The sequence below is a fragment of the Podarcis erhardii genome, assembly GCF_964252035.2.
Source record: "Podarcis erhardii genome assembly, chromosome: 2".
Lineage (NCBI taxonomy): Eukaryota > Metazoa > Chordata > Lepidosauria > Squamata > Lacertidae > Podarcis > Podarcis erhardii.
Genome location: NC_138498.1, coordinates 91184481 through 91194564, shown reverse-complemented (window position 1 = coordinate 91194564; position 10084 = coordinate 91184481).

Below are 10084 nucleotides of genomic sequence, written 5' to 3'. Positions count from 1 at the left end.
AACCCCAAATCTCGGAGAGGCTCCGGCCCAACAGGATCCATGTTTCTTCCAGCCAGACCTCCATACTTAAGAGTAAAGCCTATGGGGTACTCCAAATCTTGTTTCATGCTCCTTTCAAGTCCAAATGTCCCCAAAGCTCCAACCTCCACCTTAGTCAAATTTATAATCCTTCGGTCTTCAGATCTCCACATAAGGAGATCTCTCAGTTTTCCGCTCTCCAATTCAGGCCAGACTTTCCACATCAGGTTCTTTTTTTCCTTTGTTGCCTTCATGTCAGGCCACAAATTGCAACTCTCCTTTAACATCTGCAAAATTACAGCTCCTCCTTCCTTTTCTTCAGGGGCAACATATGTCTCCTTCTCCATATTCTCATGACTCTCAAATTTCTCTATTTGTCCAATTGAATAGGCTTCCTGCTTCAAATCCTTATCAGATTCAACTATGTTATTTACTGTTAAGTCCAGAGTTCTGATGTTTGTAGCCAAAACATCAATTTGGCCTTGTAACTTTCCCAAGAGAACAAATGCTCTTTCCAATTCAGCCTGGATTTTCCCTCCTCCAGCCATTATTGTAATGTCCCTAAACCCCTCTAGGGGGATTTTAGTTCCTTAATGTACCTTTCAGCTCAAATCCAAAAATCAAGTTAGTATGTATCAGCCCTTCCTTATTTTCAACAAATTGTAACAGATATTACCAGCAGAAGCAACAGAAACAAAGTTCTCTTTTTCCTTTTGACAGCTAACTTGACAGCTGTCAAACTCTTCAATATTTCACCTACAGGCTCTCTCGCGGGACGCTCCAGGGTCTGAGGGGGTGAAACTTCAGCTCCCAAAGTTAATCTTTTATCCTCCAGTAAAGTTTCTTCTAATGTCAAACCGTGAAAGTTAAAGTCTTTTAGAAAAAAAGAAAGAAAAGATTCTCTCGACCTTAGATAGCAGGTCCTTTGCTTTAGGTTATTTACAAAGAGGGGGGCGCGGACTTCCTTTTTAACCCTTCCCCGCTCGTTCCTAATTCAACAAAATTTTCTTTAAATTCCAATTTCCGTACTACTCACGGGTTGTTACTTTAAAGTCCAATTGTTCCAAGGAAAAAGTCAGCGCTCTCCGACAATGGCTTGCGGCTTCACTCCGCAGAAGGAGCAGTCTACTCACAGCACCGCGCCGCATCCTGTCCCCGTTCCGGAGCCTTTAAAAAGGCTCCTTCGCAGCTTGGGGGGCGCAAATGGTGCCCGCCGAGTCACCACGCTCACAGGCATCCGCGCCTGTGATTTTTAAGGGTCCCCACGTCGTCGCCGCGGGCAAGACCCGATCCTGCGGAGCCGATTCCCTCCGGAGCTCGGAGGGAATCCGCCATTAGTCGATGGCGCTAACCCATGCAACTGTCCAACTGTCCTTTGTCAACAACAAATTATCACTATTTTTTGTGTTGAATATATGCTTTATGGTAATTTATGGACCTAATAGGTATCTAAAGTCTTTTGCACATAACTAAATATGTATTTTATCAGAGTAATTGTTGAACTGAAATACAATTAAGAAGAAGTATATTAATAGTGAAATGTAATTAATAATAATAATAATAATAATAATAATAATAATAATAATTTATTATTTATACCCCGCCCCTCTGGCTGAGTTTCCCCAGCCACTCTGGGCGGCTCCCAATCAAGAAGAATGTTAATAGTGAAATAATTATTAAGCTCTAACTTAAAATGATTTTTTATTCATAACAAACTTAATAATGCAAACACATTGGCATTTGGCAATAACAAAAGTTCCTTTAGAAACACAATTTACAAAGACTCATAATCTAGTCTCTGGAAACTTGGTATAACATGAAATAATAATAGGTGTAAATGTATGATGCAAACTACTAAGAATTATAAATAGCTTTATTAATATGAAATGAAGTGTTATTACCTGTACAATGCATTTTTATATAATATCAATATCACCATAGTACTCTACGCTGTTCATTGGGACAGCAGACCTTTGTATCCTCTTATACTTAGTGAGTGTAAAAGACAATATTTCTAGTAATATGTCACATTCATAAATAATACCAAAAATTATTTAACAGGACTAATTATATTAATGCATCTACCCAATACCCATTCAGCTGTATAATTTTATCATGATTTGTTGTATACTGTGTATAGAAACAGTACACAAACATGATCTTAATTACAATACTTTCCTTGTCTTTGCCAAAGCAAAGTCACTGATGATATCAACAAGGTACCACTGTATGTAAAAATGAACAAACCAGTGATATTTTAAGGGAGCAGGCTAGCAGGCGGGGCCCATTACTTACATCATAGGAGCCTACACAACACAAAACACTGTTGCTGTATGTAGGTTTTACTTTATTTGGTTTTTATCTTATATTTTGGAAATGTGCATCCAGGTTTTTTTTCCTTTAAATTTTTTTGGGGCCCCAAAGAGAGTGGGGCCTTAAGCTATAGCTTGATTAGCTTATATGTAAATCTGGCACTGATGGTGACAGGTGGGTGCCCCCTCCCCTCATCATAGATCCTAGCTATGCCTATGTGTAGTGTTATTATTGCATAGGTAAGGTGCAGTAGGGACGCGGGTGGCGCTGTGGGTTAAACCACAGAGCCTAGGACTTGCCGATCAGAAGGTCGGCAGTTCGAATCCCCGCGATGGGGTGAGCTCCTGTTGCTTGGTCCCTGCTCCTGCCCACCTAGCAGTTCAAAAGCACGTCAAAGTGCAAGTAGATAAATAGGTACCACTCTGGCGGGAAGGTAAACAGTGTTTCCATGCGCTGCTCTGGTTCACCAGAAGCGGCTTAGTCATGCTGGCCACATGACCCGGAAGCTGTATGCCGGCTTCCTTGGCCAATAAAGCGAGATGAGCACCGCAACCCCAGAGACAATCACGACGGGACCTAATGGTCAGGGGTCCCTTTACCTTTACCTTTAAGGTGCAATAGGGCTGAACCGCTGGCCTTCCCCTCCCCCAACATGTGCCTCCTTGGCCCAAACTCCTTCGTGTCTGGGCATTCAGCATGATGCCTTCAAGGGATGCCTACAACTGAGTAGCCAAATATGCATAGGTGCACATTGGGATCCTCAGCTATGTGGAGTTAATGAAGAGGAGACAGCTGCATGGAGGAGCAGAATAGGATTTAGGTGAATCCTGGATTACATATTTCGGAATTGGGAGGGCACCAAACTGCAAACAGAAAATTCAACGGTTGTAAGAAGAAGAAACATGATCTTGTCAGGAGTTTACATGCAAGTTGCATTTTCATAATGGGGGTTGTATTCTGCAACTATACATAAAAATTATACTACATGTAATGGATTTTCTTTCTGTAGTATATTTTGATGATATTGCTATGTGATCAATATACATGCATCTAGATTCAGGTAGGTAGCCATGTTGGTCTGACACAGTCAAACTAAATAAATAAATAATAAAATAAAATATTGGTTAATGACCAGTAGCCCCTTAGAGACCAATTAAGTTTGTTCTGGGTAGCATACATGCAGAAAAGCATACTCTTCAATATATGGTATTATATGTTAATAGAAGACAGCATGCTAATAATCCTGACATTAACTTCTTTTTTGACCAGCTTTGCTTGCTGATGTTTGTCAGTGTGGGATCAATGTTGAGTTTTTAGTGGCGTGCCAGGATGATGTGTCTGCTACTGAGAATTGCCTCACTCCAGGAAAACTCAGGATTTGCCAGATAATCCACAGTTGTCTTCTCAAAAGTGAGTCTCACTGAGTTCAGTGAGTTCAGTGAGTAACACATTCTTAAGTAGACAACATACTTAAAATCAATTTATGATATTTCCTGTGAAAGGCGTGCCTCTTTCCTTGGCACGTTTACAAAGAAGCAAGTCTCTCTTGGCTCAGTGGAACTTATTTCGCACAGACTTGCAGACTTAGACACAGCTAACTTTAGATGGATGAGACAAACATTATTCTTTGAAAGGCATAGTAAGCATGACAATAATTTCCACACCTTCAGCAAGCTCCCCCTGAGCAGAAGCAACCCATCTATGAGAAGTGTCCAGGGCTTTTTTCAGGCAGAAAATGCCTCACAGGTAGGCTCCAGGAGTAGGGCGAGAGACCTGACCAGTCTCAGCAACAATCTTGCCATACACAACTCTTAAAACAACATTTTGAATCATTTTACTGCATTGCCGTTATCAATTTGTTGTTGCTGTTGTCTAGGCCGAATGTGGGAACTGTATGCTGATTATTTCTCAAAGCAAGCATCTGCCAAACACATGCCAACACATATTTTAATAAGAATTAACAATGTGCTTTTAAGTGTCAGTTTCATTTTGCAAATGGGCACTCTTCCTATACTAGGAGCTGCAAAATCAGACCCGGCTATGATGTCTTTCCCACATCCAGGAGACTGATGCTTCCTCCCCTCACCTCAGGCAACTCATCCCCACTATGCACCATCTGCAGCTTAAAAGGCCTACCCAAGAAATCAAAGTGACATTGTTGCCTGAGCCCTGCAAAACTCTGAGATGGGTCCAGAGTTTCAAGATCAGGCTACTTCAGTTCAGACCATTTTGGACCAGAGTCATGATATTTTGGAGGTGGTCTGTATATCTAAAAAAAGACCAATAGGCTGCTTCACCTTGGAATTTCATCTTTGTCCCCAAGAAATGCCTGGTCAGTTGACTTATGTCCTGCTATTGGGCTTCCCAGAGGTATTCAGTTAGGCACTGAAGCTTTTGCCAAAGGGCATGGCAACCATTTACCTAGTGCTTCTTATTGTCACCTCCGCAGGTGACAATCCTCTATGCCACTATTCTTCCACTTGTGTCCATTAAGGTGAGTCACAAAAGCAGAACTATATTAATATTTGTTTAAAAATATATTTTTGTACTTAACTTGTGAGTCCCATGTCTGAAAAGAGTAGTGTGAGACCACAACAACAAGTGCTTTGTGCCCTCAGCAGTTCATGAACTCGAAGAATAAAGTTATAAAATTCACTTTCTGTTCTCGCTGAAGTTCCTCAAAAGATTACTGGAAATACTTGTGATATATGTTGCACAATCTGTGCATGAATGATAACTAATGTTGTTTTCAAGGGAAGAGACCAATATTAGCACTGAACAACCATAAGGGGTTGGATGGTTCAAATCTGCATTTGATATTATCTGAAGAAGCAAATCTGTTAAGGCAGCTCTTCTTTATTATTAACAAAGTTGACAAAAAAATGGATGTTACCAGAGCAAGAGATGTTATATGGACAGAAATTATGTGTTTAATATACTATCCATGTGTTGTTGTTGTTGTTGTTGTTGTTGTTTAGTCGTTTAGTCATGTCCCCTTCATCACCCCATGGACCAGAGCATGCCAGGCACTCCTGTCTTCCACTGCCTCCCGCAGTTTGGTCAGACTCATGTTTGTAGCTTCGAGAACACTGTCCAACCATCTCGTCCTCTGTCGTCCCCTTCTCCTTGTGCCCTCCATCCTTCCCAACATCAGGGTCTTTTCCAGGGAGTCTTCTCTTCTCATGAGGTGCCCAAAGTATTAGAGCCTCAGCTTCTGGATCTGTCCTTCCAGTGAGCACTATCCATGTTGTTGTTTAGTCGTTTAGTCGTGTCCGACTCTTCGTGACCCCATGGACCAGAGCACGCCAGGCACTCCTGTCTTCCACTGCCTCCCGCAGTTTGGTCAGACTCATGTTTGTAGCTTCGAGAACACTGTCCAACCATCTCGTCCTCTGTCGTCCCCTTCTCCTTGTGCCTTCCATCTTTCCCAACATCAGGGTCTTTTCCAGGGAGTCTTCTCTTCTCATGAGGTGGCCAAAGTACTATGAGTGTGGAAGTAATGGTAGAGTCGCCTCCATGCTTGCTATTGATACAATTGAGTTGACACTCATTGGTGGCAGATCTAGCAGTACATAAAAGAATCCTGTCATGGGGGGGGGGGGATAATAATTTTAGGTTAAGAGACTTTTATAAAAATAGTAACCCCTTCTTTTTAGATGAAATTAAACTTGCTGTATATGATTTACAACTCACCTGGTTTCAAATATTCAGTTTAAATATCTGGCAGTTACAGCCCTTAAAATCCAAGCCACCAGATCGGTTAACCAAGCTTGAATCACTTCTATTAGATCATGGTTGAAAGGGGAAAGGCCTAGTGTCAGCTACATATGTAATATGATATATTGCCAATGGTCCATTATTAGGCCTTAAACTTATTATTGTTATTTAATTTATATCCTGCCCATCTGGCTGGTTTTCCCCAGCCACTCTGTGGAATATATAAAAACACAACAGAACATCAAACATTAAAAAACAAAATACCCTATACAATCAACAAACAAATAAATTGATAGAAGCCAATGATGATGATAATAACAACAATATCAATAATAACGATAATAAACAGTTTATAGTTATACCAAAATTAAAATGATGACCAACCCCCCCAACTAAACATTTAATCAACACCAACCCGACAAAAACAAAACAGGGGAACCAAAATTAGAACCGTTTAAAACATTTTAACTAGTTGCCCCAACCCAGGAATTGTTCCAGCAACGTCCCTCCGGCCTCCCAGGAGCCTTTTACCTGTTCAGGGTGAGTCTGGGCCTGGCCCACTAGGCCAGGTGGAAATGGGCCTTGCAGCAGGGAGCAGGTCTTTCTTCCAGCACTCAGGAAGCACTTACATGGGAGAAAGGGCTGCACATAGTGATAGAGCATTCTAAATAGTCACCACACACCAGTGCAAATCACCTACATGATATTAGCAATCTTCTCAGTACTGTTGGAAGTGCGGCGGAAAATGAGACCCCTTTTCCCACCAATGATGGGACTGCCCACCGGTATTAAAATTCTAGACAATGGTTTGTCAAGAAGTGACCAAAATACTTAAACCAGAGCTTTCCAAACTATGTGTTGCAACACACTAGTGTGCCAGCTGCAGTTGGGTAAGTATTTTTTGGAAAGCTCTGACTTAAACACTCCATTCCAGCTTTATTGCAGTTTGTTGCTCAATCAGTTGAAAGGGTTCAGTTCTCAGGAATTCTTGACACGGATGCTGGCAGAACATCAATTGCCCCCAGATGGAAAACATTACAGAATTTGTGACTTTTGCTTTGGTATAATAATCTGTGGAGTTTAACATTAGTTGAAAAAGCAGCTCATAAATTATGTATTGCCAAAGGCCTGGAGCATCCTGAAAAATTCTGGTGGGATTTTGTCTTATAAGCAAGAAACACAGACACACAGGACTCCCTCTCCACAATGCAGCATGAAATTTGGTTTTCCTAATGGTCTTAAGTACTTTGCCAACCTAATATTAAATCTATTTCAGATATACTGTGCTGCTTTATGAACTTTCATTATTTTCATTGTATTGATTGGTTTGATTTAGTTCAATGAAATATTTTTTAGAATTCTGTGCAGATTAAGCAATATAGGAAAGTTAAAGAAGGAATAAAATGTGTGCTGCAAAGGAGATAAAATGCTTTGAGGGTCAGTCTTTCAATCTCCAGCGGGGACCCTGAAGATCATCAGCAACGTGAGGGCAACGGGGACTCTTTCCTGTTTACAATGGTACCTCGGGCTAAGTACTTAATTCGTTCCGGAGGTCCGTTCTTAACCTGAAACTGTTCTTAACCTGAAGCACCACTTTAGCTAATGGGGCCTCCTGCTGCCGCCGCGCTGCCGGAGCACAATTTCTGTTCTCATCCTGAAGCAAAGTTCTTAACCCGAGGTACTAATTCTGGGTTAATGGAGTCTGTAACCTGAAGCGTATGTAACCTGAAGCGTATGTAACCCGAGGTACCACTGTACTTCCTTCCAGAGCGAATTAAAAGAGATGCTGAGGAGAGTGAGGGTGTTTCGTTTGCTTGTTTTCTTTTTTGGAGGGGCTTGGCTTCGCTCAATTTCAACCGGGGTCGACGGTGCCCCTGGGAAACAGAAGAATGCGAGATCAGGAAGGAGCGCGCGCGCGGGGGGGGGGGGCACGGACGGCTCGCTCCCTCCGGCACCACATAGTCCTCCGAGTCTGGGACTGTGAGAAAATCAAAAGCATTTTTGCACCTAAGTGCGTGCGCCCCTCGGAAGCGGAGAGAGATCAGCCCGGCAGCCCCTTGGCTTTTGCTTTCGCCAGCTTTGCTCAGCGGTGGAAGGAGGGTGAGAGAGCCGCAGAGCAGCCAGCTGGTGAGAAAGAGAGAGAGAGAGAGCGCAGGCCTTTGGGCTTTGCAACTTCGCGCACAAACACGCATGTGCTCCTTGTTGTTTAGTCGTTTAGTCGTGTCCGACTCTTCGTGACCCCATGGACCAGAGCACGCCAGGCACTCCTGTCTTCCACTGCTTGGTCAAACTCATGTTGGTAGCTTCGAGAACACTGTCCAACCATCTCGTCCTCTGCTGTCCCCTTCTCCTTGTGCCCTCCATCTTTCCCAACATCAGGGTCTTTTCCAGGGAGTCTTCTCTTCTCATGAGGTGGCCAAAGTATTGGAGCCTCAGCTTCACGATCTGTACTTCCAGGGAGCACTTAGGGCTGATTTCCTTAAGAATGGATACGTTTGATCTTCTTGCAGTCCATGGGACTCTCAAGAGTCTCCTCCAGCACCAGTTCAAAAGCATCAATTCTTTGGTGATCAGCCTTCTTTATGGTCCAGCTCTCACATCCATACTAGGAAAACCATAGCTTTAACTATACAGTGGTACCTCCGGTTAAGTACTTAATTCGTTCTGGAGGTCCGTACTTAACCTGAAACTGTTCTTAACCTGAAGCACCACTTTAGCTAATGGGGCCTCCTGCTGCTGCCGCGCCACCAGAGCACGATTTCTGTTCTCATCCTGAAGCAAAGTTCTTAACCTGAAGCACTATTTCTGAGTTAGCGGAGTCTGTAACCTGAAGCGTATGTAACCTGAAGCATATATAACCGGAGGTACCACTGTACGGACCATTGTTGGCAAGGTGATGTCTCTGCACCTGCGCACACACACGCAAATATTTTGTCAACCCCCCTCAGTGATGACACCGCCCTGGCCCCTCCTCCCCCCACATTTCCACTCCCTCTCTAGCAGCTTATATAAATCTGAAAGCTGTGCAAGGCTGGCGACAGAGGGATCCCGAAACTGAAAGAAGAGAGGGAGCAAAGGTTGCTCGCTCGCGTTTTCGAGATGGTGTTCTAGAAGCGATGGACGGACATCAGGGAATCCGGTGAGAGCCTTTTGCAAAAATCCTCCTTCGCTCCTCTTCCTATCTCCCCTTGAAAGCTGCCCGTCCTCCCCGTCCCCGGCATCTCTTCCTCTGCAACGAAGTAAACAGGAAAGAGAGTCCCCGTTGCTCTCGTGTTGCTGCTTTTCTGCCAACGTGTAGGGGAAAGCTGCAAATGGGGCTTTTTTGCGCAGAAAAAAAGCTGTTTCCAGAGGCGCTTTTGCTGCGGGCGAACGGGAGAGGCGCGCAAAGGCGCGCAAGGCAACGCAGCCGCGGAAGGTCGCGGTCCCTCCGGACTCTCCTCGGTGGAGGTGGCCCGCCTTCTTCTCCACAGCGAGCAGGGCTTGAATTCGTCCCCCAGCCAACCCCCTCCCCCCAAAGAAAACCCCCACAAAATCTAAAATAAATGGTTTGAGAAAAATAGCTTCATACTTCTATTTTAAACAATCAGTTTGTTGGCATCTACTGCCTTAGACATCTGACAATGATAGAATCACATCCACAACTGCAATCTCTAAGGGTCCCTAGTTTTGAAATTGACTGTATCTATTTCTGCTTTTTGTACACTAAGCCACTCATTTATATTTGTTATTGTGCACGACACTCTTTTTCACTTTCTCCTGCTAGAATCCCAACTCAGACATACGGAACTGTTGATCAGACATCTGCTCAGTGGACGTTCGTTACAGTGGCGTAGCGTGGGGGGTGCAGGGGGGCGGCTGCACCGGGCGCAACATCTGGGGATTAGGGTTAGGGGGCACAAATCCACGGGTTAGGGGGCGCAAATCCACGGGTTAGGGGGTGCAAATTACTTGCCTTGCCCCGGGTGCTGACAACCCACGCTACGCCACTGGTTCGTTATGAAAAACAAGTCATCACGGGCATTAATTATCCCTGTTA